A 14,771-nucleotide genomic window follows, 5' to 3' on the forward strand; every position below is an offset into this window, starting at 1 on the left:
TTACAGGAGGTGGGTCTCCATGGTGAAGCTGACATTCTTTCCCAGAGACCAGCCCTCCAAAGGAATACCATTCCAGACAGTCCTGTCCCTGGCCTTGGCCTCTGAGGCCCTTCATGGTCTGGCCCCGCCTACCCCTCCACCCTCTCTCCCACTGTTCAGCCACCTTGGCTCCGAAGCTCAGCCACCCTGAGACCTTGTGGCTGCCCGTTGTGCGGAGTGCCTGCTCATTCCGTGCTGTTCCTGGAACTCCCTGTGCCACCTAACTCTTACTCACCTTTTAAAACACAATGCAGATCCACTTCCACCGTGAAGCCACATTAGGTGACGGTATGTGTCTGCGTGTCTCTTAGGCCAGCTGCTGTCAGCTGAGGGTCATTCTGTCCTCCTAGGGACATTTGACAATGCCCCTGACATTTTTGATTGTCAGGACTGGGAGTGCTACTTATATCTAATGGGTAGAGGCCAAGAATGCTGTTTAACATCCTCCAATGTACAGGACAGCCCCACAACAGAGAATTTTCCAGCCCAATTGTTGATAATGCCAAGACTAAGAAATACTGCTGTAGACTCAAGCTCTCCGTGTCTCCTTAGCTCTTAGTAAATTCCATGCCCCATGATAAAGACTCCATAGAAAGAATGGTTGGGTGGGTAAAAGATGAGAGATATCTCTCCTTGCCACTCTCTTTGAGAAAGGCAAGTTCTACATTTAGGGGAGAGCTATGTCACCTGAAGGTTTCTATAACCAAGATGGCTGCAGAGTAAGGGTCATACCACTCTCCCTACTTAGAATCTCCAATGGCTTCCCAGTGCCTTCGGGTAAAGTCCAAAAGCCATAGCAATTCAGAGAGTGGACGTTTACCAACCCTGAAGACCTCAAAAGACCCAAAATGGGGCTTCTGACCTAGACCAGAGTTGGGTGTCTGGTGAAGCATGTCCTTGTATTCCTAGAGTCTCCAGTTCCCTCGATGTGCTGCTTCTCTTGACCACAAAGACCAGACTTAAACTGAAGGCAGGCCATTTGAGGATCCCCCACCCTCACCCCCCAGTTTCTGAAGTGAGGGCTCTTGACCACAGATTGTGTGTGCGCGCGCGCACACACACACTAACTGAATTTGATTTGGGGAGATCTTGGCCTGGTGGAGCAGCTTGAACCTCGGTGAGAGGGACTTGGTTCCTCTCCTGATTACTGTCCAGAGGCCCCATCTGTGAAGGACCTGGGTCAGACCAGCAGCCTCAGGGCAAGGATGTCTGGCGGTACCTGAGGAGGTGCCAGCACTGGGGAAGACATATCCAAGAACACCTGTGTGCGGTGTCTGGCATGTGTTTCAGACTCTGGACACCTGTTTCAGAGTATGTGGTTACATCTGTATTGAGGGTATCTGGTTTGTGTTTTGGGAGAAGATCTGAAAGTTGCTGTGTGGGGTCTCATAGGTTTCTGGGTGCCTGAAAGCCTGTTTGGGGGTACCTGATGGCTCCTGGGTGAAGGTGTGTGATACTTTGGGGATATTTGGCATGTTTTTCAGATCCTGAATGCTAGCATTGGGGACCTAACAGTTGTCCGGCCTGAAAGTATCTGATGGCCCTGCCTGGGGGTCTGGCACGTGTTTGGGGTAGCTGGGGTACCTATGTCAATTCTGTCTGTGGTCTACACCGACCCTTCTTCAAAGGTGACACCTCTGTTCTCTCCATTTCTTGTGCCCTCCCTTCTCCAACTCCTTCCCTCAGACTCGCCCTCAACCCGGCCAAGGTCCCCAGGCGCCGCTGACCTCCTGCCCCCGCTGACCTCCTGCCCCCGATTGCCGCTCCATGCCCCCCAGCCCCACTGTCCTCCCCACCCGGAACCCCGCCCCGCCAACTCCCGGGGCCGCCGTGGACCCCGCCCCGCTGGCCGCCCCTCGAGGAACGCCCTCGCCCGCCCCCCAGAGCCCCCGCAGTGGACCCCGCGCCCCCTGGTCTGCCCTGCGTTCCAGCTCAGCCCGAGCAAACCCGGCGCCGACCGCGAGGCCCCGCCCCCGGCCACACCCCCTGTCCGCCCGGGGGCGGGGCTGCGCCTGCGCGACTCCTCCGCGCGGCTTTCCGCTTCCGGCTCCGCGGAGCGAGCGGCTGCGGCTGCACCGAGGTGGGCGGCGGCGGCGCCGGGAGGCTGGCTGTGCGGCGGCCCGCGAGCGGCGTGCGAGGCGCCGCGCCGAGGTGAGGGCGGCCGGACGGGCGCGCCGGGGGGAGGCCTCGGCCCCGCGGGGGCCGGCGGGCACCGGGCGGCCTCCGCCCAGCTGGCGGCGGGGCGCTGGCGGAGGCACAGGTGCAGGCGATGCCCGCGTTCCTCTCGGAGCCCAGCGCTGGGCGGTGCAGCGTCCTCTCGGCTGCAGGTTGAGGGGCACCTGGGGCAGGACCAGGGCGGTGGCGATAACCGAAACAGTGACCGGCACCGGCTGCTGGAGTCCTCCTGGAGAACCCACTTCCTGGAGCAGAGGTCCGCTGTGCCGCCGAGCGTGTGGGTAACAGGACCGCACCGTGTGTGTGTGTGCTCTGGGCACCCGCACTCCTCGCGCCTCACGCTCACCCCGGTGTCTGGCGGGAGAATTAGAGGGTGCGGTGCAGGGTTCCTTGCGGGCACAAATGAGAGGCCCGTGGCGTCTGCACGGGTTGTTGTAGCCGACTTAACCTTTTCACTTGTTGCTCTGCTGAGACCGAGCCCAGAAGGTAGAATGTTTTCCTGAAGTCTTACCCACGGAGTGAAGAAAACGGCTTTCCCGCCCCGAGGCCTCGGGGGGAGAGCGGAGCGCCAGCCGGCAGGCTGAGGGCAGTCCCTTCTGGTTGACCAGGGAGCGTTCAGGACAGTGTGACAGCCCCATGGCCAAGGGCGATTTGTTTGGGAATGATCTTGCACGTATCCGGGTGAATGATTAATCCTGGAGCTATATGGAGAAGTGTCCGGAGCACAGGCAAATCAGAACTTGGTTCTGGTCCCAGTTCCTACCGCCTGTGAGCCAGGGGACCTCGCTGAACCTTGGTCTTCCCATCTTTAAACTGGGGATAAGGATCTGTTGAGGATTTGATGTGTTAATATATGTAAGGTGCGTGGCAGAATGCCTGGCAAATGGTGGATGCTCAATAAATGTTGTATATTTTGTGCATATGCTTGTGTCTCGTATCTTTAGGTTATCTTTTTAGGTTGCCCTTCCAGGTAGCGCAAAGTCTAGAAAATTTGAGCATTTTGGTTGTTGTTTGGACTGGATAAGAGTTTACAATTTCCACAGGCCAGGTCCTCTTGAGAGAGAGAAAAAAAGTTGTTTTAAAGCAAATAAGAGCCTACAGCCAGAAGGCATAGTCACTTAGTTCTTGTATAGGTACTTTGTTTTACTTTCAATTAGCTTTTCACTTTTAAATGCCACCGCAGCCTGTGATTCCTTTCTCTTTTCTTAAGTTGATTTGAGAATGCCCCGCCGTGAGAGCTGGAGTCCCCACTTTGTTTCCGGCAGAGCCAGGATATAATTTTTATTCTTGTCACACAGTAGCAATTACCATTTTCCTTGTCCCAGCCCCAGGACTAGGGCTGTGGTCACCAGCCTGCCTCCCTGGGTGTTTACCTTCCACATGTTCAGCATATTTCTGATCCTTAAGTCAGAGTCTCCTTCATTCTTCCTCACTCCTGCGGCCAGTTTCCATTTCCTCAAGTTCCAGCTGACTTTTGAAACACTTTCATCACAGCTTTAAAAAAAATAAACAAATAACTTAAAGCCCTGAGAGCTTAGTAAGTTCAAGCAATCGTGATTTCTTTGTGATTTGTTAAACTTCACTTTCCCCTTGGAAGGAGTGAAGAGCTGCTGTTTTCAAAACCCTCTCCAGGTGCAAAATAATTGCAGTCACAGCTCCAGCGCTGCCTGCGGGACCTTTCTGGAGAAGGAATGTGGGTGACGGGGGAGGGTGCAAACTGATTAAGACAGTGTCCTCCCTCCAGAGAGTCAGGGGAAGGAGCCCTGCAGCTCTGCTCATTCTTGTTGTTGACATTGTGTTGGGTGAAAACTAAACGAAACCTGCTCACTTCTCTGCTTTTATTCTTAGGTAGGTTCATAGTTTCCACTAAGAATAAAGTTGCAGTTGGTTATGTCCAAAGTAACAAATACCTCCTCTGATTTACATCATGTTTTGAAAAAAAAAAATTATTCTAAAGGTGTAAGCGTATACATTTAACACACTGTGGGGAGGTCATGTTTTGAAATCATGTCACCTTTTCAGCGTAACAATTTTACTGATATAATTCACATACCGTGTCATTCATCCTTTTAACGGTGCCAGTCAGTGGATTTTAGTACAGGGACAGAGTTCTACATCTGTCAACACTGATTCCTGAACATTTTACCAGCTGTCATTCTTAGGGGGTGGGGACGAGGAGGAGAGAAGGTAAAACACATGTGGTCTAGGCAGGTGCCTCTCCATTGCAGCGTGGGACGGAGGGAGGGTGGACCACAGCCACTCACTTGGCTGGGATTGGGCAGGAGCCTGCACACAGGACAGTTCATTGCTGTGTGTGGAAGTGGCTATGGGCACGGGCAGAATTGTAAGAAATGGTTTGAGATGGGGACGCTAGAGGCCGAGAGGCCAAGATCAGACAGCTCTGAAGAAAGGGGACAGCTTGCCAACTTCCTGGTTTGCAGCTGGATTCTTGATATGAATAGATTCTTATTTTCCTACAGTCCAGTATAGGCTTCCTGCCATGTAGCAGAGGGTTACAAAGTCCTCTGTGCCATCCATTGTAACAGGGCTTGAGACAGGGATGTGGGGTCAGAATTTCTTCATGGACGGAGCCCAGGCACGGCAGGAAAGCCCGCTTGGTCCTGTGGAGTGGTGGTTAGGCCATGCTCAGCAGCTATTGGCTGAGTCAGGGGACAGCATGCTGTTGGTTGGGTGGAGCTGACACGAGCATTTGATAGACTGGTGTGTTACTTGGGTGACTTCCTGGCTGTTTCCCTCAGTGGGCTTGGAAAGGGCGGAGGCTGGAGACGGGTCAGTATTGGGAGATGCCTGGATCTAAGCAGTGTGGGAAGAGGCCAGGCTTAGCCCATGTGGAGACAGGGTTGTTGGGCTTAGTGACAGCGTGAGAAAGAGTTTAACAGAGGCGGCCGGATAGGCGATGGCCTTGTCATCAGCTAGCTGAACTCTTTCTTGCACTGCCTGTGAGTAGATGACCAGTTCACACTTCTCTAGCATTTGTCTTGCAGCCGAGAAGGGGAAACTGTTCCTTGCCCTGGGGTCTCTTTTCCACTACCCCCACCTCTTCCCAAGGTCTTTGGGTTCAAGCACAGTGAAGAGCAGCCCTTCACAGGCAGGCCTTCAAGGGCCTATGAGCGTTGGCCTGCCGACTGAAGAGTCCCGGGTTTGATTCCAGCCAAGGGCACTTGCCTGGGTTGTGGGCTCGATCCCTAGTGTGGGCATGCAGGGCAGCCGATCAATGATTCTCATCACTGATGTTTCTCTCTCTCTCTCTCTCTCTCTCTCTCTCTCTCTCTCTCTCTCTCTCTCTCTCTCTCCCTCCCTTCCTCTCTGAAATCCATAAAAATACTTTTTTTTTTAACTGAAGTGCAATCAGAAATTTGAGGAACAATCATATGTTACATCTTGTAAATTACTGCTTTTAGTTTGTCATTAGCCCCACCTAGCCTACTATCAGGAAGCTAAAACTTTTTAGTGTTTCTCCCTCTTCTAGAATGTTCCAAAAGCTCTTCAGGGGAAAGCCCTCCTGCTTCCCCTCTTGATGAGAAGAACACTGCTGTCCATAGGGTCAGCCATTCTGCTTTTTAAAATTGGGGTTGTAATTCACATACCGCAGTATTCAACATTTTAAAGTGTATAATTCAGTGTGTGTGTGTGTGTGTGTGTGTGTGTTTTCATTCTTATCACCCCAAAAGGAAGTCCTGTACACATTAGTAGTCATTTCCCTGTCCCTATGTCTCTGGCAACCATGAATCTACTTCCTATCTCTATAGATTTTCCTAATCTGGACAAACTCCTATAAATGGAATTCTACAGTATGTGACTTTTTGCGTGTGGTCTCTTTTACTAATGTTTTCAAGGTTCATCCACATGGAAGCCTGAATCTAGCTATTTTTAAAATATATATTTTTATTGATTTCAGAGAGGAAGGGAGAGGGAGCGAGTGATAGAAGCATCAGTGATGAAAGAATCATCGATCGGCTGCCCCCTGCAGGCCCCTAGGTGGGGACTGAGCCTGCATCACCGGCATGTGCCCTGCTTGGGAATTAAACTATGACCTCCTGGCTCATGGATTGATGCTCAACCACTGAGCCACACCAGTGGAGCAATCTAACAGTTTTTTTTAAATCCATAACAACATGACCATTAAAGGAATAGTGACATGGAACATGCCAGCGGGGGGCACAGTCTGCCCAGGGGCAGTGTCCTGTTTTATCTAATGGGTATTGACAGTTTCCTGGCCTGACTCCTTGGTTGGGGGGCTTCCTGGCCACTGCCTCTGCCTCTGGGTCCTACCTATGCTGTCCCAAAAACACAAGTGAACTGGACAGCTGATCACAGTCCAGGTGAGCAGAAGCACAGTGAAGATGAAACATAAAGGCCTTCTAAATGGGAACACTAACCAAACACCGAGGATCTTGGTCCCCGGAGATTTTAAGAACTAAGGTTGTTTTCCAGTAGTCAGAACGTTCACTTTATAGATGGGTCCAAAGGTGGGGGCTTCTGGGACTATATAGCACAGTCCCTTAGATGGGCGTATTTCGTTATGACTGTGATCATAATGAAAACTCATTCTTTGCCCAGCGACCCTGCACACACGAGGGCATCCAAAGTTTTACCGAAGAATATTCACTTTCTTTACTCATGATAGACACTGGCATTTTCTGTTATGTTTTATTTTGTGAGAAACTGTTTTTTCCATCTCACCAGTGGGTCACAGCTTACAATGTCAGAATGCAGCCTTGGAACCCGTACACCATACAGTAGGAAATGTTTAGAAAGAAGTAAGCGCTGGCACTACATTAATAGCTTGGACTACCGAGTACCTGCCTGTGTTTCCTAGGGCTGCTGTGATGCATTACTACCCCTGGGGAGCTTTCAGGCACAGACACTTGTTCTCCAGGGAGTCTGGCATCAAGGTGTCTGCAGGCCACCTTCCCTCAGAGGCTCTGGGGAGACCCTTCCTTCCTTACCTCTTCCACTTCTAGAAGGTGGCCCTGGGCGTTGTCCCTTTGGCCTGTGGCTTCATCTCCAGTCTCTGCCTCCATATTCACTTGGCTTCCTCTTCTCTGTGTGTGTCTTTCTGTGTCCAAAACTCTTCTTTACAGACACACCAGTCGTTGGATCTAGGGCCCACCCTAAATTCAGGATGATTTCATCTTAGAAGACCGTAATTCCAAATAAGGCCACAGTCTGAGGTTCTGAGTGGACAGAAATTTGGGGGGCACCCTATTCAATCCACCAGGAATCTTCTCTAATAACTGGTACTCATTCCTTAGGTTCTTTTTATTTTTCCTTTTTTTAAACAGAATCTTTTTTTTTTTATATTTTTTATTGAATTCAGAGAGGAAGGAAGAGGGAGAGAAAGATAGAAACATCAATGATGAGAGAGAAACATTAATGGGCTGCCTCCTGCGCACCCCCACTGGGGATCGAGCCCACAACCCAGGCATGTGCCTTGACCGGAATTGAACCCGGGACCTTTCAGTGCACAGGCTGATACTCTATCCACTGAGCAAAACCAGCTAGGGCTCTTAGGTTCTTTTCAACACATAGTTCTTTTCACATATTTTTAAGTTAAAATACGTGTTCAACTTAGGCTTACTCTCGGGAACCCAGTAAGTCAAGAGAGGAAAGGGGAGAAGATCTTAAGAAGAACTAGCTTCTTGTTTGAAAAGCTTCTACAATAAATCTGATGTGTCGCTAGGCAAACATCACAGAGGACACTTACACAAACCCAGGTGTGCAACCTACCACAGGCCTAGACTACTGCTCCTCGGCTACAGCCTGTACTGTATATTACTATACTGCATACTGTGGGCAGTTGCAACATAACGGTAAGTAGGTAGGATGTATTTAAACAGACCTAAGGGTAGGAAAGGTAAAATTAAACACAGTACAAAAGATCAAAAATGGGCCCAGCCGCCATGGCTCAGTAGTTGAGCATCGATCTGTGAACCAAGAGGTCGGTTTGATTCCCAGTCAGGAAATACGCCTGGATTTCGGGCTTGATCCCCAGTGTGAGGCATGCAGGAGGCAGCCAATCAATATTTCTCTGATCATTGAAGTTTGTATCTCACCCTGTCCTTTCTCTGAAATCACTCAGTCAATCAATAAAAGATAAAAAATGGTGCTCCTGTAAAGGGCACTTACCACTGCTGGAGCTCGCAGGCCTGGAAGTTACTCTGAGTGAATCGGTGAGTGAAGGCGAGTGAGTGCAAAGGCCTAGGAGCCTATTGCACGCTACTGTGGACTATAAAAACGGGACCCTTAGGCTACACGACATTAAGCCTTTGTTAATCCTCCCTCTGAGGATGTTTTTCCATTGCTTTTGAGAGAGGGAAAGACAGAGAGAAATACCAATGTGAGAGAAACACGTCAATTGATTGCCTCTTGCATGCACCCCAAGCAGGGCTTGGGCCGTGGAGGAGCCGCAGCGAAGGTACGTGCCCTTACCTGGAATTGAACATGGGACCCTTCAGTCTGCAGGCTGACTATCCACTGAGCCAAACCGGCTAGGGCAGACTACCCTACATTTATAAAACAACCTGAGATTAAATCAAGCGCAAAAGAAAAGGATACCATCAAGAGACAAGTATTATGTCCTGTACATAATCGCATGTGCTATACTTTTATACCACAAGCAGCTCAGTAGGTTGGTTTATGCCAGCATCACCACAAACTTGTAAGGAATGCATTGCACTGTGACATCATGATGGCTACAGTGCCACTAGGTGATAGGAATTTTTCAACTCCATCGTATACGAGACCATGGGCATGTATTTGTTCTGTCATTAACCATTATATGGCATGTGACTGTATAAAAAGATGCCTGTCAAATGTTTGCCTGTGCTCTATATTATATAGAGTGCATTAAAATACCACTTTCACCAAATATAAAAGTTTTATAGACTGTAAGGGGGAAGGGGAGGCATGTTCTGTCTGTCTAGCCCTGCACATGACTGTTTTCTTCCTGACCTTGAGACGTGAGTTGTAAAATAAATTCAAGGTCACACCTTTGCAGTTCTAAAAAGAATGCTAATGAAGGTCTTTGCAAGGTTCTGGCATTTTCCTAATGTAGGAGCTGGTTGCCATCTCCCTTAACAGTTATAGCGAGCATCCTTAGGATTGTAGGGATTTAGAGATACTCGGAAACCACCTCTTACCTATTTGCCACCAGCATGCGATCTTTGGGCCTCTGGAATCCAGTAATGACTTCACAGGGTCAGTCACCACTTTACTCCATTCTCTTCTGCATGCCAGGGATTAGACGGGGCACTTCCCATGAGCCCAGCAGGCTGCATTTTGATTGTTGGGAATGTTCCTCCTTCCAGAACAAACCAATTAGATACACTTATGAGGGATCTGCAGACTTTTTCTGTAAAAAAGCCAGTAGTAAATACGTGAGACTTTGCAGACCACAGTCCTTGTCACAGCTACTCCACTGGAAAGAGCGGCCCCAGACCACACGAAAACCAGTGGGTATGGCTATGTTCCCATAAAACTATTTACAAAGCAGGTGGCTTGCCCCTATAAACCCCATGGTTGTTACCATTCTGTTTCCAGGGCCATGACTTTGACCTTGTGAGGTTGGTGAGAAACACAGGTGAAGGGGACAGGTGTGGCTTAGCACTTAGAACTCCCTGTGGAGGATCCTTTCCCAGCCCCAAGGACGCAGGTACAGCCCGGTTGTCTTTTTACAGAAACGCATTGCCCTTGACTAATTTCCCAGGCCATTGAAGGCAAACAGGTTCTTTCTGGCATTGTTGTGCGTGTTTTTCTTTCCTGCCTTCCGCCTTTAACTGAATGCTTTTTATCTGCTGAAAGACAAACCCACAGGCCCCTCTCCAGTGTTTGATTTCCTCTGCCCTTCTTACAGCCACCTCTGCTGACATTTGCTCTTTATTTCTCCCATCAGAGGTTTTTTTTTAAAAAAAGGAATAAGGCCAGTTGGGGAAGATTGCAGATGAATAGTAGCTGAATTAGTCTGTTCAAAATCATTTATTTTCATTAAAATGTTTCTCGACCACGTCATTTTGATTTCTTTATAGTCAGTTGAATTAACATAATTATTTTTAAATGCCTGAGATGAAGGTCAGCTGCCCTTCCTAGCAAGGCTATAGGGGGCGGGGTGAGGAATGTCTTACGGGGTCCCAGCAGTTCAGCATCTGGCCTGGTGCCCAGAGTCACGAGAAGCACTCACAGGCAAGCGCTTTTAATGGGTCGGACCTGCCTGTGTGTGATGTTGAAGGTGCCTCCTTTCTGACACCAGAAAACAGTGTGAAATCCAGCAAGGGGCCTACAGGTGACCTCAGGGACAAGCCTGAACTGTGCAGGGCTGAACTGTGCAGGGCGTCTGCTCTTTTGCACGTTCTTTTTCAGGTATGTTAATAAGGAAACAGAACCCTGAGCTCTTGTTTATCACTCACCTTCCGCTCTTGAGGCCACACCTCTGTCCTCCTGTCCGGATTTGTCCCACTTCAACTTGTCATCAAAATGCTGTTTCCACTGGTGGTTGATGTCACCCTGTGGAAGTGATTCTTGCGAGATCGGCCTCTGCCAGCCCCTTGTGTGGTTGTTAAACTTGTTCGTCAGAGTGACTCGAAACATCAAATGGAGCCGATTCCGTTCCCATATTTTCCATTAACCATTCTTCTGAATTGCTAAGGCAGTTTTGGGGAGTGGATGCTAAGAGGCATGGACAGGGACCTTCCAGCCCCGTGTGTTAGAATTAGTCTCTGGGGAAAAAAAAAAAAAAAAAAAAAAAAAAAAAAAAAATATATATATATATATATATATATATATATATATATATATATATATGTGTGTGTGTGTGTGTGTGTGTGTGTGTGTGTGTGTGTGTGTGTGTGTATAAATATATATATATATATATATATATATATATTTTTTTTTTTTTTTTTTTTTTACAGAGAGGAAGGGAGAGGGATAGAAAGTTAGAAACATCGATGAGAGAGGGGAAAAAATCGATCAGCTGCCTCCTGCACACTCCCTACTAGGAATGTGCCTGCAACCAAGGTACATGCCCTTGACCGGAATCGAACCTGGGACCCCTCAGTCTGCAGGCCGATGCTCTATCCACTGAGCCAAACCGCTTTTGGCAGAATTAGTCTCTTGATGAACCTCCTCAATCCTGTCACTCAGGACAGTTGTCATTAAAGAAAGTGGAAAGAAGTTCTTAAGGCCGTTTTGCCCGGTCTGTCATGGGGAATGTCCTGTTTGTGGGAAAAGTCTCAATGCACCATGGTTGTGGAGTAGCCATTCAAGTCTCCTGAAGCATTGCTTATACCTCTCTCCCTCCCTCTCTCTCTCTCTCTCTCTCTCTCTCTCTCTCTCTCTCTCTCTCTCACCATTATTAAATGTCTAGTTCAGTGGCATTAGTGCCTTCACATTGCTGTTCACCCATCCCCACCATCCATCTCTGGAACTTCCTCATCTTCCCACTTGAAAACTCTGTCCCCAGTAAATGCTGACTCCCCAATCCCCAGCACTGGCACCCATCCACTTTCTGTCTCTGAATTTGACTCCTCTAGGACCTCATATGAGTGGAATCACACGCCTGTTCCTTTGTGACCGGCTTATTTCACTGAGCACGACACAATTTTTTGGTTCTTCCATGTTGTGGCAGGTGTCAGAATGTCCTTTTTAAGGCTGAATCCTATACACCACATTGTTTATCCATTCATTCGTCAATGGATGCTTGGATTGTTTCCACTTTTATGAATAATGCTTCTGTGAACCTGGATATACAAGTATCTGTTTGAATCCCTGCTTTCAGTTCTTTTGGGTCTACACTCAAAAGTGGAATTCCTGGGTCATATGGTAATTCCATGTTTGACATGTATTTATTTATTTATTGAAATCCTTACCTGTGGGTATTTTTTCCATTGATTTTCAGACAGAGTGGAAGGGAAAAGGCAGGGGGAGCGAGAAACATCTCTGTGAGAGGGACATCAATTGGTTGCCTTCCTGCATAAACCTCAACCAGGACCGAGGATCAAACTCACAACTGAGGTACATGCCCTTGACCAGGAATTGAACCTGTGACCCTTTGGACCATGGGCTGATGTTCTAACCACTGAGAAACCCAGCCAGGGCCCATGTTTGACTTTTTGCAGAATCACCAAGCTTTTCCACAACAGCTGCACCATTTACATTCCTACCAGCAATATATGAGGTTGCCAGTTTCTCTACATCCTCATCAACACTTATTTTCCATTTTTTAAAATTATATCATCTGGATACACCAAAGTAGTGGATGCATAAATAAGTGGAACAACAAATGGATCTTTTTCTCCTTCCCTCCCTCCCTCTCTCTACCTCCTTCATTTCCTTCTCCCTCTCTAAAGTCAATACATAAAAATTAAAAGAAAAAATTGTGTTGTGCTATTAGGTATGAGGTGGCATCTCATTGTGATTTTTATTGCATTTTCCTAATGATTTGTAGTGTTTAGCATCTTTTTACATGCTTTTGGCCATTTGTATGTCTTTGGAATAATGGCTATTCAAGCCCTTTACTCATTTTTGAATTAGATTGTTGTTTTTTATCATAGAATTCAAATGTAAGAGTACTCAGCCCAGCTGTGTGGCTCAGTGGTTGAGCATTGACCTATGAACCAGGAGGTCACAGTTTGATTCCCAGTCAAGACATATGCCCAGGTTTTGGACTCAGTCCCCGGGTGTGTGTATGTGTGGGGAGGCGGGGGGTGGCATGTACAGGAAGCAGCTGATCAATGATTCCCTCTCATCATTGATGTTTCTCCTCCTCCTTCTCTGAAATATATATATATATATATATATATATATATATATATGAAAATGTGTGTATGTATATATATATATATATATATATATATACAATATAATTTTTTAAAGAGTTCTCTATACCAGTGTTTTTCAACCTTTTTGGCAAAGGCACACTTGTTTCATGAAAAAAATCACGAGGCACACCACCATTAGAAAATGTTAAAAAATTTAACTCTGTGCCTATATTGACTATATAAAGTAATTCTCTTGAATAGGAATCAAATAAACACAAAGAAAGTATTTTATAATTACTTTATTATGAAATATTAAGTAAACAAAATAGTGAAAAATTATAAAATTCTTGTCTTGTCTGCACCTACGGCACACCAGGCAACATCTCGCGGCACACTAGTGTGCCGCGGAACAGCAGTTGAAAAACGCTGCTCTATACTAGTTGCATCTGACATGATAGGATCTTGAAAGAACTTAAAAACAAGTCTCAGATACCTACAGCCTTTGACATCTCGAGGCATACCACCAGAAAGCTGGCATCTGTGAGTGTGGTCCCAGGCCCAAGAAGGAAGCAGAATTAGATGTAGTGTCCCAGCTAGAGACGGCCCACTTGTCATCCTCCTGTCACCCTGAAGAATGGAGGTGTTAAAGAGGCAGCTGCGTTCGTTCATGAGCATTAAAACCAGCGTGAATCACCAGGAAGAAATCCTGCCACATCAGCCTCATTTCCCCTTCGGACAGGCGGTGACATCTAGCCCAGTAGATCAGGGAAATAGGGGAACATGTGGAATGGGAGGCACCTAATTGTCCCCAATGTTCCCGGGGCGGGAGGAGAAGCCCACAGGAATATTGGGTAATTCTGAGCTGCTCATTCTTCAGCCAGGCTCACACTGAGTTGGATAAAGGTTCCCAAAGGCCGTTGATTAGGGGACTAACGTCAGGTCAGAGGTGCACCACCCAGGTTCCATCCTCCGCTCATCCTCATGGCTGTTTACCGTGTGATTTAGAAAGACCTTTGGGAATGGACTTAAAGCTGCTGGCACCTGGGGTGGCCTTCTTCTCCGCGGCACAGAATGAGGACCCAGAAACCTCAGGACTGAGCGCACTGGCTGCAGCCAGCAGGGTGTTTCCCTCCCCTGCCTGGTCTGGGTCAGCGCTCCCCAGCGGGCAGTTCCCTGGGGGGCCCTCGGCGGCTGAGTGCCAGCAGCATTCCCCCAAAAGCAGCTCTCAGAAATGTTTCCGCGCTTTGCCAGATGTCCCTTGGGGAACAGGATCACCCCTGTTGAGAACCACAGGTCTAACAAAGCAGCTGTGTGAGTGTAAGATGATGAAATAGGACCAGTGACAGCCTATGAGAAAGCAACTCAGAGATTTCAGTTGGTAATAATATCAACAATAATAACAGTTTGAGCCAGTGGTTGTGAGATACCAGTCCTCCCCTCCCCCCACAAAACATAAAAGTTAAAAGAATGCAGTTAGCCTGTTCTGGTACCAGGACCACTTGCAATAAGCAGGGACCTAAGAACAGTTAATTCCATGCCTTATCAATAAGGCTCGTCCCACTCAGTCAGTCCCCAGGCAGCTCTGCAACAGCCTCTCTACCCCTGGAATCTCACCTCCTCCTTGGCTCAGATACCTCCTGTGCCCAAATGTCCGTCCCTCGTCTCAGCCTCTCCTGGCGCCACGCTCCCCGTTCAGCTGCCACCTGCCATCGCCCTGCGTCCTCTTGGGCAGCTCCGGTGACTTAGAAACGAGACTGGCCACCGCCCCATCTCCCAGTCTGG

At 48.1% G+C, this 14,771-nt stretch overlaps 1 protein-coding gene across 2 annotated transcripts in view; it reads left to right on the plus strand.

Annotated features, from left to right (window-relative positions):
- Nucleotides 1-2,052: 2,052 nt before the first annotated feature.
- The window catches only part of ARHGEF18 (Rho/Rac guanine nucleotide exchange factor 18), a 47,540-nt gene continuing 34,821 nt past the window's right edge, over nt 2,053-14,771 (plus strand). The window contains exon 1 of one of the 2 annotated variants that reach the window (XM_045585974.1): nt 2,053-2,190. The gene's annotated coding sequence lies outside the window, so the exon portion shown is untranslated. The remainder of the gene's footprint in view (nt 2,191-14,771) is intronic. The other variant, XM_045585973.1, reaches the window with a different exon arrangement.

Source organism: Pipistrellus kuhlii, unplaced genomic scaffold (assembly GCF_014108245.1).
Source record: "Pipistrellus kuhlii isolate mPipKuh1 unplaced genomic scaffold, mPipKuh1.p scaffold_m20_p_21, whole genome shotgun sequence".
Classification (NCBI taxonomy): domain Eukaryota; kingdom Metazoa; phylum Chordata; class Mammalia; order Chiroptera; family Vespertilionidae; genus Pipistrellus; species Pipistrellus kuhlii.